Source organism: Stenella coeruleoalba, assembly GCF_951394435.1.
Source record: "Stenella coeruleoalba genome assembly, chromosome: 8".
NCBI classification, from domain to species: domain Eukaryota; kingdom Metazoa; phylum Chordata; class Mammalia; order Artiodactyla; family Delphinidae; genus Stenella; species Stenella coeruleoalba.
The window spans coordinates 107,651,851-107,666,426 of NC_137154.1; the positions used below are offsets into that span (position 1 = coordinate 107,651,851).

Sequence of the window (14,576 nt, forward strand, 5' to 3'; positions counted from 1 at the left end):
GCCGCCAGTGCAGAAGCTGCAGCGGTGGCGGCGATGGCGCTGGTGACGGCAGTTGCTAAGGAGCCAGGAGGCTGGGTGGGGGAGGTGAGTGGGCCGCAGCCCAGCAGCGCTGCCCCTTATGCAGGTCTGAGTGCCTCGGGCCCTGGAAACGGTGCTCCCAGCTGGCTGCCATGGCAACTGGCAGGCTTGGGAAACTATTCATCAGGGTCTGGACAGATTTCTCCAGCTCCCCCTGCTCTTTCTTCTCCCTAAGTGGCTAACTGAGGTGTGAATGGGTCTGCTGGATGCAGGCCAGGGGCACAGAGGGCAAAGGGCTGGTCACACACCCCACACGGCAGGCTCCCCGGGAGGCTGAGCGACCGGTGATGGGCCTGAGCCAGCTCCCAAGCGGAGGCCCGACCCCAGAAGCAGGACGCTCATCCCTCTTCCAGGGGCCCCGGCCCCCTCCTGCCAGGGACCGCTGGCTCCTGGCCCAAGGAGTCACCCTAGGAGGGAGACCTACCTGCTGTGCCCCAGGTGAGCCAGCGGCCAGGTGGGATGGGTCTTTTCCAGCAGGGCCACTCAGAAGATGCGGGGACCGCGGAGGGTCAGGCTGACAGGAGGAATCAGGAGATTGGGACTTAATGGCACTGGGTCTGATTTAAGCGAGGCAAAGGGACAGAGGAGGTCAGAGGTTAGTGAAGTACACTGTCAAGGCCACCAGTCACTGGTCTGGCTGTCGGGCCACTGAACACCACCAGCATCTGAAGCACCGTCCAGTCATCTCCACTGGGTGGTGATTAAATGGTGTGCCTCTCGCGGCTTGCTCTTGGAGGCCGCCTTCCGAGTGAGCCATCGTCCTCCTTTTGAGACCAGAGAGCTGGGCTTAGGGAGACCAAGCCACTTGCCCACGTCGTGTGGCCAGAAGGTGATAAAGCTGAGATTTGAACTGACGTCTGTCTGCCTGCAAATCCGTCTCTTACTGACGTGCCAGCAGGTGGCAGAGGGACCAAGGCTGCGGGGCTATGACCTGTTCACCTCTCCAGACAAGGGCAGGCCCGTCCGAGCCGGTCTGGGGTTCAGGGCGCTCGCGGTCAAAGTGCCCCCTCGCTGTGCATTGGTGACCTGTGGCTTTAGACCAACAGTTACATTTCTCCTGAACCCCGGGATCTGCTGTGCGACCACTTTGCATCATTGTCTTTAAGACACGTGCCCGAGAGTCTGTGACCGGGGCTCTGGTGCCTGGCGGTGACTCCAGGAAGCTCCACAGGAAGAAGACCCTGGACAGGAATCACTGGGCCCTCCTCTGTCAGAACAACTGGGGCACCTGGAGGACGTCACCTGGTCTCGGCTCTCAGAAGCTTGGAGGGCAAAGCGAGGGGGCTGGGCCAGCTGGGATCATGAGAGGAAGGGAACCAGCAGTTAGAAGCACCTACTACACTCCAGGGATTCTAGTACATTTATTGCTGAATCTTTTTTCTTTTTTCCTGCAGGTATGTTGAAAGCTTTACTGGGATTCAGACAGGGCTGGGCTGGAACCACACCGGGAAGCAGGGCCGGCACACCAGGCCAATTCCGGTCTTCAGGGCAGGGCTGGGAGCTCAGAGCGAGCGCTATGGGCCAGGGGTCTGGCTGGGCTCCCCATAGCAGAAGCCACCATGGAAGGGAAGGGTCGTCTGGTTGTCTTTAGTGCAGGAGGGACAATGTGGGGTGGGGAGGAACTTTGCTGAAGAAAAGTGGGGACGGAAGCTTTAAAGGATAGATGAAAAGGGAGTTGGGAGGGAGATAAGGGGGCCGAGAAGGCATCTAGAGTGAACAGAAGGAGGAAGAAAAAGACAGATGGTTCTGGGTGCATGAGATCCAGCTGTTTTCCAGGGCACCAGCTCCCCACTCCCATCTCCTGGTTCCAGGACGCTACTTGTTGCCCCACATAGAGCAATCTTTAGAAACAGAGGGCCTGGAGGCAAGTGAGCGGACTTCATGTAGGCAGAGATCTTCTTCAGGCCCTCAAAATGGGAAATGAAGTCTTTCAGGTTTGGGAACTCATGCAGGCGCTCGGGCTCACGTATGCAGTGCACATCGGGATGTTATAGCCAGGAAGTCCACATAGGTGAGCTTGCTCCCTGCAACCCAAGGCCTCTTCCCCAGAAAATCTGAGAAGAGCCTCATCTTTCCAGGGGTCTCCTTCAAGCACGCAGGCTTCAGTTTCTCACAGTCAGAGCTGTAGCAGGTCCTGGCCACGTACAAGCGGACATCCAAAACCTGGTTCTCCTACATCCACGCGAATCTTCTCTTGCTCTGTCTCGCCGCAGGTCGTGCTTGCGAAGGACGGCGTTGCTCTGGGTGAGCTCGTGAGCCGCGTCAGTCACGTAGGGCAGATTGGGGAAGTCCAGGCCCAGCTTGGATTTCTCACTCAGCCGCTGGCTCCTGTCATAGTCGGGAGCATTCCCCATCGTGTACGTCCTCTCCACATCGTTCGAGTCTGTGTACTCTGGGAGCGGGCGGGCGGCGTGCACCAGCCCGCGGATGTCCCAGTAACCCAGGATCGTGGGCATGGTGCTGGTTTCTGTGCTCCGAGTGGAGATGCTTCACAGGAGCTGGGCTGGAACTTTATTGTTGAATCTTCACTCGAACCCTTTAAGGTTGGTAGTGCTACCCGTGTTAGGGAGTGAGCTCAGAGAGGTTGGCGATTTGACCCAGAACAGCAGGACTTCAGCCCAGATTTAACTGGCTCCAAGTCTGTCAGGTTTCTCTTCTATTCTCTGACCTCCCACAAGCACGGGCTGCTCCTCGGGCCTGTGGACGCCAGGGAGCCCCGATTCAGCCTCTTAGCTGGGAGCCTACATAGCCTCCTTCCTCCTCAGGCCCCATCACTACACGGCAGATGGGCATCCTTCATCCTCCAGCTACTTTTATTTCTCTTTCCATCCTTCTTTCCCTCCTGGCTCCATCCAAGCAGGAGACCAGGAGGCACAGCCAACAAGCAGAAGCCAGAGCAAGGCTCTCACCCCATGCCCTGCTCCGACCACAGCAGAGGTGGAGACTGGGGTCCTCACCAAGCCTGAGTACAAAGGAGGGTCATCGGGGAAGCCTGGAGACGGGGTCTCTGCCCCAAGCTGCAGGCTGTGCATCTCCAAACTTTCCTCCATATCTCTGCTTCCTTGGGAAGCCTTCACATCTGCAGGCCACGGCAGGATCTCAGGGTGTCCTCAGTACCCCTCTCTCTGGGATGGACGCCTTCTGACCAAGCTCAGCCTGTCTCTGGAGTCATGTCCCCTTTTGGAATTGTTTCTTAGGGGGCAGCTTGCAATCCTGCGAAGCGCTCAAGATTGGGGGTCAGAAGATCTTTGCACTGTTCCCACTTCTGCCACCAACAAGCTGGGTGATCTTGAGCGTCTGGGCCTCGGCTTCCTCTCCTGTAGTCTCTGGACTAGCTGGCCCATCCTAACACCCTGCACTGTCCTCCAAGCTCTGCAGTTCCTCGGCCCCCTCCCAACCCAGCGATGCCTCCACCCCCAGCAGCCAGGTGCCCCTGTCCTGTGCCAACCTGCCAAAATGCAAAGTGCGCAAGGCATTTGGTTTGTTGGTGCTATGATTCCTTTTGAGGCAGGAAGTCGAATTTAAATTGTGCCCCAATCAGCACAAAAGCCGGGAAGCTCGGGCCTTCCACACGACGGATTATATAGAACAGCTCAGCTCTTCTTCCCTTTATTTCCCTCTCTTTGCTCCTTCTCTTTCCCAGTCATTCAGTCAAGTAACCTGTATTAAGTGGATGTGTCCGCGAGGCTGGGTGCAGACGTGTGATCCAAGCCGACAAGGGCTGTCGGGAGGACTTGTGGTTCCCCAAGAATACGGCACAGACCGCGGAAGGACAAAGAGTTCCTCAGTGCCTCTGCTCCCGCACCAATGGTATTTGTCGATTTTATAGTGAGATCATGTTTTCTGTGCCCGCCTCCTGCCTTCTCATCCAGGCAGGAGATCAGGCTGCTCTCTTGCCAGGGCCTCACCTCCAACCTGGATGGGCTGACCTAGTTCCCGCATCTCTGGCACCAAAGACGAGGGTCTGAAGATGTTGATGTGCTAGCCGCGCCCATCCAGGCAGATGACGGGACGCTGATGGAGCTGGTGGAGACAGTGAGGTCGCTGGCCTCTCTGGAGGCCCCGGGCATCCGTGCTCCTCGCTGAGCCCCCCCGAGGGCAGGGGATGCCCGTCTTCCCCGTGCAGTGCTGGCGCCTCAGCATCCCACGCCTGCTTCTCTAGAGCTCTGTGCGTGCACCCAGTGCTCGCACCCCTGCTTCTTCATTTCATCTTCTCGGCAACGCGGCGATGCAGGATTCTTACTGTTGCTTCCTCACAGATAAGGACCTGAGCTCGGAGAGGCTCATGAGCGCCCCAGACCTCACAGCTGGACCGGCCGGGCCGAGCTGGGCTCACTGAGCTCTCACGGCACCAGCTGCGCCCTCGGGAATCTCCCTGGGGAATCCGAGGGGCCCCAGCTCACTGCTCTCCTAAAACTGATGCCACCTGCAGCCCCAGGGCAGGGGGCCCGGAGACCCCGAGCCCAAGCTCTCCCTCCACCGCCTCACACTGCACAGGAGGCCAGGGCTCAGGACACGAGAGCAGGGGGGGTCAGCAAGGAAGGCAGCACTCATGAAAGGGAGCCACAGGGCATGGCTGCCCTTCCCCACCTGAGGACCACACCGACGGAACCTCCTCGGTGGGATAGAGTGTTTGAAACAGAGTGGGTGTTGAAGGGTTTGTTAGATTTGTTTTTCTTTTCCAGACAGAAATAAAAGAATGTTTAAGAAAATATTAGGACATTGGCCCAGGAGTCCCATGTAAAACCGAGGTAGGTGTCTCGGGGCGGAAGCGTCCTCTTTGGGCATCGGAGGCTGGCTGTGTGGGCGGGAGGGGCTGGCGGGAGCCTTCCCTGGAGAAGAGGAGGTTTGCCTGCACCGCAGCTGCCGGAGGCCCCACGACCAGCCTTGAGGCGAGTCTGTGTGGCCAGGTGCCCGTCAGCTGGGTGCCGGGGCTCATAAGGAAGGGGTGCACAGGGCCCACCCTGGGAGTTTAGACCAGAGTCAGGAGCTGTGGAGGAGGTATGCGGTCCCCTCCGACAGCCCACGGGCTTCATAAAGGAGGGTCGCCCCAGCCACCTTGAGGCTGCACTGACCACGTTGTCACTGAGAGACAAAGGCCGGGCAGCTTACGAGGAGGTGGTCAGGGGGCAAAGAGATGTGAGGAATGGGAAAGACGGAAGAGAAAGGGAGCAGAGGTGGGGGCTGGACCCCGAGGATGGGGGAAGACAGGCAGGTGCCGTGAAGGTTAGGCAGAGAAAGAAGAATAAAGCAGAGAAGGAATCCCAGGGCCAGAAGATAAAAAGGCAGAGAGAGGAGCCGGCAACCAGGGGGGCCGGGGGACCGTGAGCCCCGCCCCACCTCCCAGGCTTGTGGCCCCTCTGGGCCTGCTCCCCCCTCCTCCCTGTTGTCCCCTCCCCCCGGGGGGGCCGGGGGGCAGTGTCTCAGGCCCTCCTCCCTCAACTGCCACTTTTCTCTGTCCTTCACCGGCCACGGCCAAGGGCTGGCACCCCAAGCCCAGCTGTTTGTCCAGCGCTGCAGGTGCTGGTGGAGCAAGTCCCGGCCCGAAGCCACAGTTCCTTCGTTTCTGAACCTCCCACACGAGTTGTAAGGGGGGTGCAATAGGGCAGGTGTAAAAGGATTGTCAGTCACCAAAGGGTCAGGTGCTTGGGGCCTACGTTAATTTCTAGGACTGAGCTCCTCAAATCCCTTCCACGGGAACCTGTCCCCGAGGTGTGGGGCTTCCTGCCCCCTGACCTCACTGTCTTGCTGGTCCTCGCCCTGCAGCGCAGGCCTCACACCGGAGGAGGCACCGAGAGGGTAGGCGGCCTCACCGATACTTGCCAGGCAGTTAATCCAGGCTGGGGTCGGAGACAGGGACGCAGAATTATGGGGTGAGAAGTTTTATTCTTTATTCCTGAAGCAGATCCAGGCTGTTAGCACTGAGAATAGTCTAGGTGGATTTTCAAGGAGCTGCTGAATATGTATGATGGAGAGAATCTGAACACGGGAGAAACAGCAGAGACGCGAGAAGAAACTGGATGGATGAAGGCCGAGGGGAGGAAGGTGGGACTGTGGCACGGATGGACGTGGCTGGACAGGGATGGGGGGAGAGGCAGGAAAAAGGAGGCTCAGGAGAAAGGAAAGGGAAGAGGAATAGAGGCCAAGGGAGCGGGCCAGCAGCCGGCGGAGCGGCCAGACGGAGCAGCACACGGCAAGGCCTGGCCGCCAAGCCCCGCGGCTTCCGAGGGAAGCAGACGCTTCCAGGGAGCATGCGGCGGATCCTTGTTGACTCAGGCCCAGCGCAGCCCGGAGGAGCGACCCAGTCCCTGCCCTGCGAGGTTCTGTTCCCTCCTCTCCACCCTCCTTCAGGCTCCGCCAGCCCCTCGTGGGTCCTGGTGGAGGCAGAAGCCACCACATCTCACCCGGGAGATGCGCTCTGGGGGTGAGTGTGTGCAATGTGTGTGCGGGTGTGCAAGCAGGCAGGAGGCCAGGGGAGGGGCAATGACTCGGGGGCGATGGGCCGGGGCGGGCCCGACCTGCTGGCCGAGGGGAGGCCAGCCTGTCCCGTCGTGCCCACCGGGAGCACCTGCAGCTTCTCGCTGCCACCGACTTTCCTTTCACCCAAACCACCAGACTGCCACGGCCCCGCTCAGCAGGAAGGGCTGGGGTCCACCCCGGGTTCTGGGGCTTCCCTGTCCTCATTCTCTCCTGCTGCTACTCACGGTCACTTTCCTCCCCCTGCTTCGGGACGAGGGCAGTATCTACATGGTGTCCCACCCACACCCCGGCCCCTCTGCAACCCAGCAAAGCCCTTGATGGGAAGGACGCTGAGAATGACCGGGGAGGGCGGGGTTCCCACAGGCCCCAGCCCCCTCCTCAGTCCAGGCCCCTCCCACGCTACCCTCCACCACCCACCTCAACCTCCCTTCCCAAGGGCGGCCCGAACACTACAGGGACACCGATGCCCCTCACTGCCCCTCCACCCAAGGTCAAGGGCTCCCTCGGTGGCCCAGAGGGGAGAGCCAGGCCCTGGGAGGGAAGTGGTGGAGGAGGACAGCGGGGCGGGGGGCACCCGCGGGAAAGACAGGTACCAGGGAGCCAGATGGGCCTGGCGGGAACAGAAGTTAAGTGGGAAGAGACGGATAAACAGCAGACATCAAGCAACCAGCCAAGCATATGCTCCGCAAGCAGGCGCCACCGGCCCCCAGCGGGGTGGGGGGGTGTGGACCCACGTCAGGCGCCCCCGGCACCCAGTGGGGCGGGGAGGTGTGGACCCACGGCAGGCGCCCCCAGCACCCAGCGGGGTGGGGAGGTGTGGACCCACGGCAGGCGCCCCCGGCACCCAGCGGGGTGGGGAGGTGTGGACCCGCGGCAGGCGCCACCGGCACCCAGGGGGCGGGGAGGTGTGGACCCACGGCAGGCGCCCCCGGCCCCCAGCGCGGTGGGGAGGTGTGGACCCACGGCAGGCGCCCCCGGCACCCAGCGGGCTGGGGAGGTGTGGACCCACGGCAGGCGCCACCAGCACCCAGCGGGGTGGGGAGGTGTGGACCCACGGCAGGCGCCCCCGGCACCCAGCGGGGTGGGGAGGTGTGGACCCACGGCAGGGCACGGTGGAGTTGCTGCGGCTGACTGTCGCCTGGCCGGAACCAGGGGTCGAGGCCCCCTCCGTGGAGCCTCAGAACCACGGAGCAGCCTGTGCGGGCCGGGTGGGGAGGAACGCCCGGCCGCCTGCCCCAGGGATGGTCTCTGGCGGAAGAACCGAGCCCCAGTCTTGGACGTCTGAATATCCAGGTGCCGGCTCCAGGACCCCAAAGCAGAGACCCAGGGCCCGAGCAGGATTCAGGGGATGAGCAGAGAAGCAGGCCTGGGCTACCCAGGAAGTCCTGGAGCCCCGCTGTGCCAGCTTCCAGATCGCAGCCCAAGCAGGCCGGAGCCCTCACTCGGGTGATGTCATCCCTTCGAGCCGCGGGGCGGAGCCCGGCTGGAGCTCTGCGGACTTCACAGGCTCCACCCCCACACCAGCTCAGCTGCAGGCCCTGTCTGCCCGGCTCCAAGCAGGCCTCCAGGCCAGCCTGCCTTCGGGAAACTGCAGAGCCCGAGGAGGGAGAAGGGAGGAGGGGCCCCCGCACACTCACCCCTGCAGAAGGCTTACCTGGGGCCCTCATCCACCCCATCGCCGTCCACCTAGGGGAACCCCGAGCTTCCAAGGCCCCGAGCCTGCTGGCAGGAGGCCCTTTTCCTGGTATTCCAGCCTCAGCCTCCCTCTCCCCCCAGAAAGTCCAGAAATGTTCGTCTGCTCTGCAAAGTACCAGGTGTCCCAGTGGAATGTCTTCTCTAAATAGTGCTGCGGGAGGACGACCAGAGAGACAGGCCCTGTCCTGGGCTCATTAGCGCTGAGCTAAAGGAATAAAAGCTCTGAGCTGAATCTGAGACTGTTCTGAGCCCCAAAGCCAGACAGCCCTCCTACAGAATGGCCCCATCACCTCTCACATGCTCCTGTGGACAAAAGCCAGCTAGAGGCCAGCTGCTGGCCTCCTTCCATAGCTGGCACTGGCCCCAGCGTGCTGCCCGCCCTCCTTGCGCTACCCCGGCCTGTACCAGCCACCATGGCACAGCTCACTGAGGACTCAGGCTCGGCCAAACCCGGCCTTCCCACGCCCGGCTCAGGGTGCTAGTGGGGGTTGCCTCGGGCCAGTGGAGCTGGGGTATCGCAGATTCAAGAGCAGCCCATCCGCACCACAGGGCCTCCCGTCCTGGCAGCGGCTTGGCATGGCTCCAGGGCCCAGGAGCAGAGAGGAGCTCTCCCAGGCACAAGCCCACAGGAGCCTGGGAGCAGGGCTCACGTGAGCCCACACGCCCAGGGCAGATGCTGGACCCCGTGCCGGCACTCCTGGATCTTCCTAAGCCCTTGGCCTTGTAGCCAGGACGTGTCTGGGGCAGACGAGAGTGAAGATGAGGGTGACACCAGCGGGAAGGAAGGGGGACTGGGAGTGAAATTTCTGCTTTGGTTCACTGAGCCCTGGACCAGGAGCCCTGGCAAGAGCAGCTGCGGGACCCACTCACACCGGGAAAATGCTGCCCCTACCTTTGCTGGCTCTCGGACTGGACATCACACACGGGCCCAACGGCCCTAAGAGCCCATGTGTCACGCGTGTTACACTTCCCAGGCTGCTTCCTCATATATCAGGGCTGGTTCCCATAACATTGCCATGATGGAGATAAAGCGATGGTACTTTCATTTACTCTGTGGATGAGGAAAGTGAGGCTGGATTTGAGTATCTGTTTATTGATGGCCTCACAAGGCAAGTGAGGTTATGCAAGGATAAATGAACCAAGGAACTTAATATGAGCCGGGCTGAGCGGACAGCCCAGGCTCCCAGCCTCCTTCCCCACATGACATTGCTGCCCGTACTCAGCCCTGAGGGAAGAGACGCGGCTGGGAAGACGTGTCCACCCAGGGATGCTGCTTGAGGAAGGAGGGGGTGTGTGACGGGTGGACTGTCACCCTGCACGGGGCCTGGAACAGAGGGGCTCAGGGCGTGTGAGCACGCACTGCACTGCGCGTTTTCCAGGTGAGCTGGGGAAGGCACGTGAGCGTGCTGGAGGTCACCGTGCAACGTGCATGTCGGCCCCCGAGCCATGACAAACGCGGGACGGGAAGATGCCCAGGGAAGGGAAGGATGTCTTCCTGCGGAGATGTGAGCAGGGTCTGGGTGTGTTTGTCTGGGTGACGGTAAGAAGGAAGTTCTGCAGACAGGTTCACGCATGTGTCCACGATCGTGGCCTTTGCGTCGGGTGTGCACACGTGGACCTGTGTGTGGGCGCCGGTGAGCAAGTGTGTAAAGGAAACTAGCACACCTGGGCCAGGCGCTTCCTGGTGCTGCCGCTAAGATGCTGAGTCAGGCGCCTCTGCTGTCCTCTCCCAGGGGCCTCAGGGCGTCTTCCTCCCCAGACAAAAAGGTGAGTGAGCCTGCTCCCCCTGCAGAAGCACCTCCACTCTCCGCCCTCCACATCTGCCGTTCACAGAGGACCTGAGTGGTCAGTTAGAGACATTTAAATTCCAGGAGTGCCGAGGAGGCCCAGGAAGAGGGAGGAAAAGGCGGCGTGGATTCCGATGGAGGGACTGGAGTTTGCAGATCTTACCATTCGGCACCTGGAGCCCCTGAGTCCTGTTGAAGCCACGCTGGGCCAGAAGCACAAAGGCCAGGTGGCGCCAGGACCTGCCCCCTTCCATGCCCAGAGCCGCAGCCCACAGGCCCTGGAGCAGAGGGGCTGCATCTCCCCCGCCCACCCCGTCTGCTCCCAGCAGGTGCCCCAGGCTGAGGACGCGGGGCGTCCCCCGTGCAGGGCGCCCAGCTGCCCAGGAAGCCGACCCTGTCGAAGCCCACCCCCTCCATCTCCAGGTGTCTGGGCTGCACTGATCTGTGAGGCCGTTACCTCTGTCAGAGCAGGCGACCTCGGCCTCAGGCCTAAAGTGGGGGGGTGGGGGGCATGTGACTGATGAAGGAGGCGGGCCTGCGGGGCCGGGTGGCCGGGAGCACAGCGCGGGTCTGGGCCCAGGTCCCAGCCCCCCTGGGGCGTCAGCACATGGAAGCGCTTCTCCCCGTCCCCTCAGTGGAGGACACACCTGTAGGGACCACGGCAGAGATTCTGGGCACATCCGTGCCGGGAGGAGCCTCAGCTCTACTTCAGTGACCAGCCCCCTCATTCCACAGATGAGAAAGCTGAGACCCCCGAAGCGGGGGGGCTTGGCCAGGGTCACAGAGCTTGTCAGGCCGCACCACGACTTTAATGTGTTAGGATTTCTGCAAATGGGTCTTCTATAGTTTGGTAGGACTTAGAAATGTTTCCATAGCCTGGACTGTCTGGGCCCTAATCTGCACTGTGATTAAAATTCAGCCGCACACCTCTCGCTGGGAAACGCAGCGATGGAGCCCTCAGCCCAGGCCAGGCAGCTGCTTCTGCTCCTCAAACAGGGCCTCCACGCACAAGGCCTTGCGTCAGCTTCCCGGGCTTGTGAGCCCTTCCAAGGCTCGGCAGACTTCTGAATGTCTGTGCTCTGGACATTCTTCTGGAGAGAAGCTTACAGCCTTAATTGATTTATAAAGAGATGCGGGAGGTGAAAGGTTGAGAATTGTTGCCTGAAAGCATCAGGAATCCAGACTCCAGAGAAATCAGATCTTCACAGCCAGTTGCTAAGCGCCTTTGCAGCATTTACAGACATAAAAGCGTTGGGCTCCTGTTCCCTGGGTTTATGCGTGTATATTTTTCAATATGAAAGCGCTTCTAAGCTCTAGGATGTAAGTTCCTCAAGGGCAAGTTTCTGGCCCACTTGTTCACTCTCTAAGCCATCCTCGGAGCCTGGGTCAGGGCCTGGGCAGATGAAAAGGCGATTAATGTATTGATCTAGGCGCTTCTCTTCCATGCCCACCACTACCTGGTCTGCAGAGATGACAAGAATCGCAGTCATATGGAGGCAGTGACTCAAGAATTGCACGAATTAGTTTATGATTCAGTGCTGATTTTTCAGCACCCTTTTCATCTCCTGTGAAAGACTGATCACCTTTGGGGAGGTGAAGGCAAACCCAGACCTCCTGACGCATCCTGGGAGGCGTTCCACCACTGCCCAAGACCATTTGGTGGGGTGCGGGGGGGAAGGTTGCTCATGCAGACAGGAGGGCAGAGCTTCCAGAAGCAGGGCAGCTGTGCCTGGCATGTCTCAGACCCCGGACCTGGGGAGTCTGAGTCCTCAGCTGCAAAGAGAAGAATTCTGAGTCCACCGAGGACCAGCGTGCCTGGCCTCAGGACACAGGCTGCAAGCCCCGGCCTCTCCACCTTGCCTCTGACCCTACTTTCCTCTCCCACTTTGTAGCCTCTGCAGCTCAGCCACTAAGCCCCCCGGGGATTAAGACACTGGAGGAGGGGGCCGGAGGGCAGCTCATCTGGGGGCGGGGCCGCCTTCCCGGGAGGGAGGGAGGACGGACCAGGAGCTGGGGTCCCAGGCCACCTGGACCCGCCCTCCTCTCCTTCTTCAGGCTTGCCTGGGGGCGGGACACTCCTTTGGGGAGCCGAGCTCTGTGCAGTGGCTGCACAGCTGCTGCTTCTGTCTGGGGCTAAAAATAGCCTCCTCTCTGCCCTTGTCCAGCTCAGGCTGGGCCAAGGCTGAGAGGGGGACTCACGCGCAGGAGGGGAAACAGGTGGGGAACACTCAAGTGCTGCCCGAACGGGCACAGCCTAGGGGACACAGGGGACCCCCCAGGGGGGACAGAGACCCCCCAGAGGAGATGGGGGACCCCCTGGGGGTAACGGGAGACCCCCTGGGGGAGACAGGAGACTCAGGTCCTGCATATTGACTCTGACGCCCCAGAAACTCCCCCAGGGAAGGGATGGGGTTCCTCGGGGCAGTGCTTCTGAGGGGAAGGAGGCGTGGAAAGACTCAGCCAGCTGACCTGGCCCTTAGGAGGTACTTGCCAGGTGCCTGCTTTCACTGGTTGAAGCACCACAGACATAAAAGGACCCTATGATGTAGGTGGTGGTATTATTATTCCCTTTGGCAGTTGAAGAAACAAAGGCCCAGAGACACGAACTCGGAAGCCACGGAGCCATCAGGTGGAGGCCGCAGCCCGAATGCAGAGCCCACCCCAAGCACGGCGACGCCCAGCTGGCCTGGGTACAACCGTCTGGGAAGAGGACACGGGGTCCCAGAGCCGCCCCGAGGAGACGGGCGCGGTGGCCCCAGCACCACCCTCCAAAGGGCTCAGCGTAATCCTGGACACAGGACACGTCCCAAGGCCCAGAGCCACTTCCTCAGATTTGCTCCTAATTTTCAGGTAAATCCTCTCTGGCCACCACATCCCCGTTTCCTGACAAGGCCCAGGGACATGATGTCCAGCTAAGTCCTGGTGAGTAGGGACCCCAGAGGACAGGGTGGAGACTTTGCCTGCCAAACTCCCCAAAGCCACAGGACCCCCCTTGGAGGGTAATTTTACCTCTGAGGACAGAGCGTGAGACCAAGGATCTGTGCAAGGACTTGTGCACGACTTGGAGACAGGATTGTGTACGTGTGTGTGCGTGTGTGCTCAGTCTGGAAAACTGGTGACTCATTGAAAAAGGGAGATTTCTGACCCAAAGAGCTTATTTTCAGCTATTTTTATCTCCTCTTGTATCTTGGCCCTTTTTCCCCTTGTCTTTTTCAGAAGTGGAGGAATTTGGGGGCAGTGAAAGCTGTGTGTATGCATGTGAGGCAAAGTTTGGGCTGAGAGGGGACCCCTGGGGGTGCAGGGACGGTGCACACAGGGGTCTGCGGGTGCACACTGGTCCCCTGCTCTGGTACGTGCACGTGTGGGCGTACAAGCAAGGTCCCTGCCCTTCCCCCACCTGCAGGAACGCTCTGACGGGGCTGGGCTGTATCTCTGCGTTTTCCCGTTGACCTCTGCCTCCTCCCAGGCCCCAGCCCCTCACACCCACCCAGGTGGGTGCCCTCACGTGAATATGTGGACACAGACACAGTCCTGGGCCCCTGTCTCGGGAGTGGCCCTGGACCCTGAATTTTCTCTATTCTCTGCCCTGCCATCCTCACCCCAAAACACTGACATCTTCTCAGGAAGGTCTTTCTCTGCTCTGATTGTCGCTAGGGAACAAGAACTGGGCTTCTCTGGAGACTCACATATCCCTCCCACCCACCCACCCACCCACCCACCCGCCTTGGCCCTGAGAGCCAGCAGTGGTCCGGCTAGCTGGGGCCAGCTTGTGCAGGGGTTTGGGGGCCTGGCCACTGCTCAGAGAGGCTGCTCAGAAAGAGGGACAGGAGGAGGGGAGGTGTTCTCTGATTTCTCCGCCTCGGGACCTGCCCCTGCAGAGGCCAGAGCGGCCTCCTCTCCCCCCGCTCCACAGGGACAGCGCAGGGCGCAGATTGCGTCCTTCAGGGATCTAGAAGGCCTGCGTGTCCCTTACCCAGGGTCTATGTGGACGTGACCATATATGAGCACGTGTCCTGGTGTCATGAGGCACACGTGCACACGTGCAGATTCTGCACAGCGTGTGACAGACACTCTCAGTGTCACTGCGCATGGGCGTGGCCACCTCCGCGGGGGGCGGGGTGCGTGCAGGTGTGTGCCCACTGTGTGTGTGCGTGGGCAGACAAACTGGACACATGGCAGTGCCCTGCACTGCTCCCTGGGAAGCGGAGGCAGAGGAGGATGCTCCGGAAGGCCTTCACCGGAAGCTGCTCTGGCCTCTGCAGGGGAGGGATGGAGGGGGGGACAGAGGGCCAGCCCCTCCGAGGGCTAATGCCCAGTGTCCACTGCACACCAGGAGCTACAGAGCCTCTGGGCATCCTGAGCTCTGCTACGTCCCGCTGAGCTGGGCTGTAGTTCACGCCCGGCTCAAAGGCCCTGGCCAACGGAGGGGCCCGAACCCAGCCCATGTGCCCGGAGGGGGCATGTGTCCGGTTTGTCTGCGCAGACAGAGCCTGGGCGTGGCGGAAGGAGCAGGCCGCATGGGGCGGGGGTGGGGGG

General features: G+C 61.0%; 1 pseudogene across 1 annotated transcript; it reads right to left on the reverse strand.

Annotated features, from left to right (window-relative positions):
* Positions 1–1,893: 1,893 nt before the first annotated feature.
* LOC307190252 (glutathione S-transferase Mu 1-like) lies at positions 1,894–2,447 on the reverse strand (annotated as a pseudogene). The gene has a single exon. The product of its transcript is annotated as a glutathione S-transferase Mu 1-like (transcript).
* Positions 2,448–14,576: the final 12,129 nt, after the last annotated feature.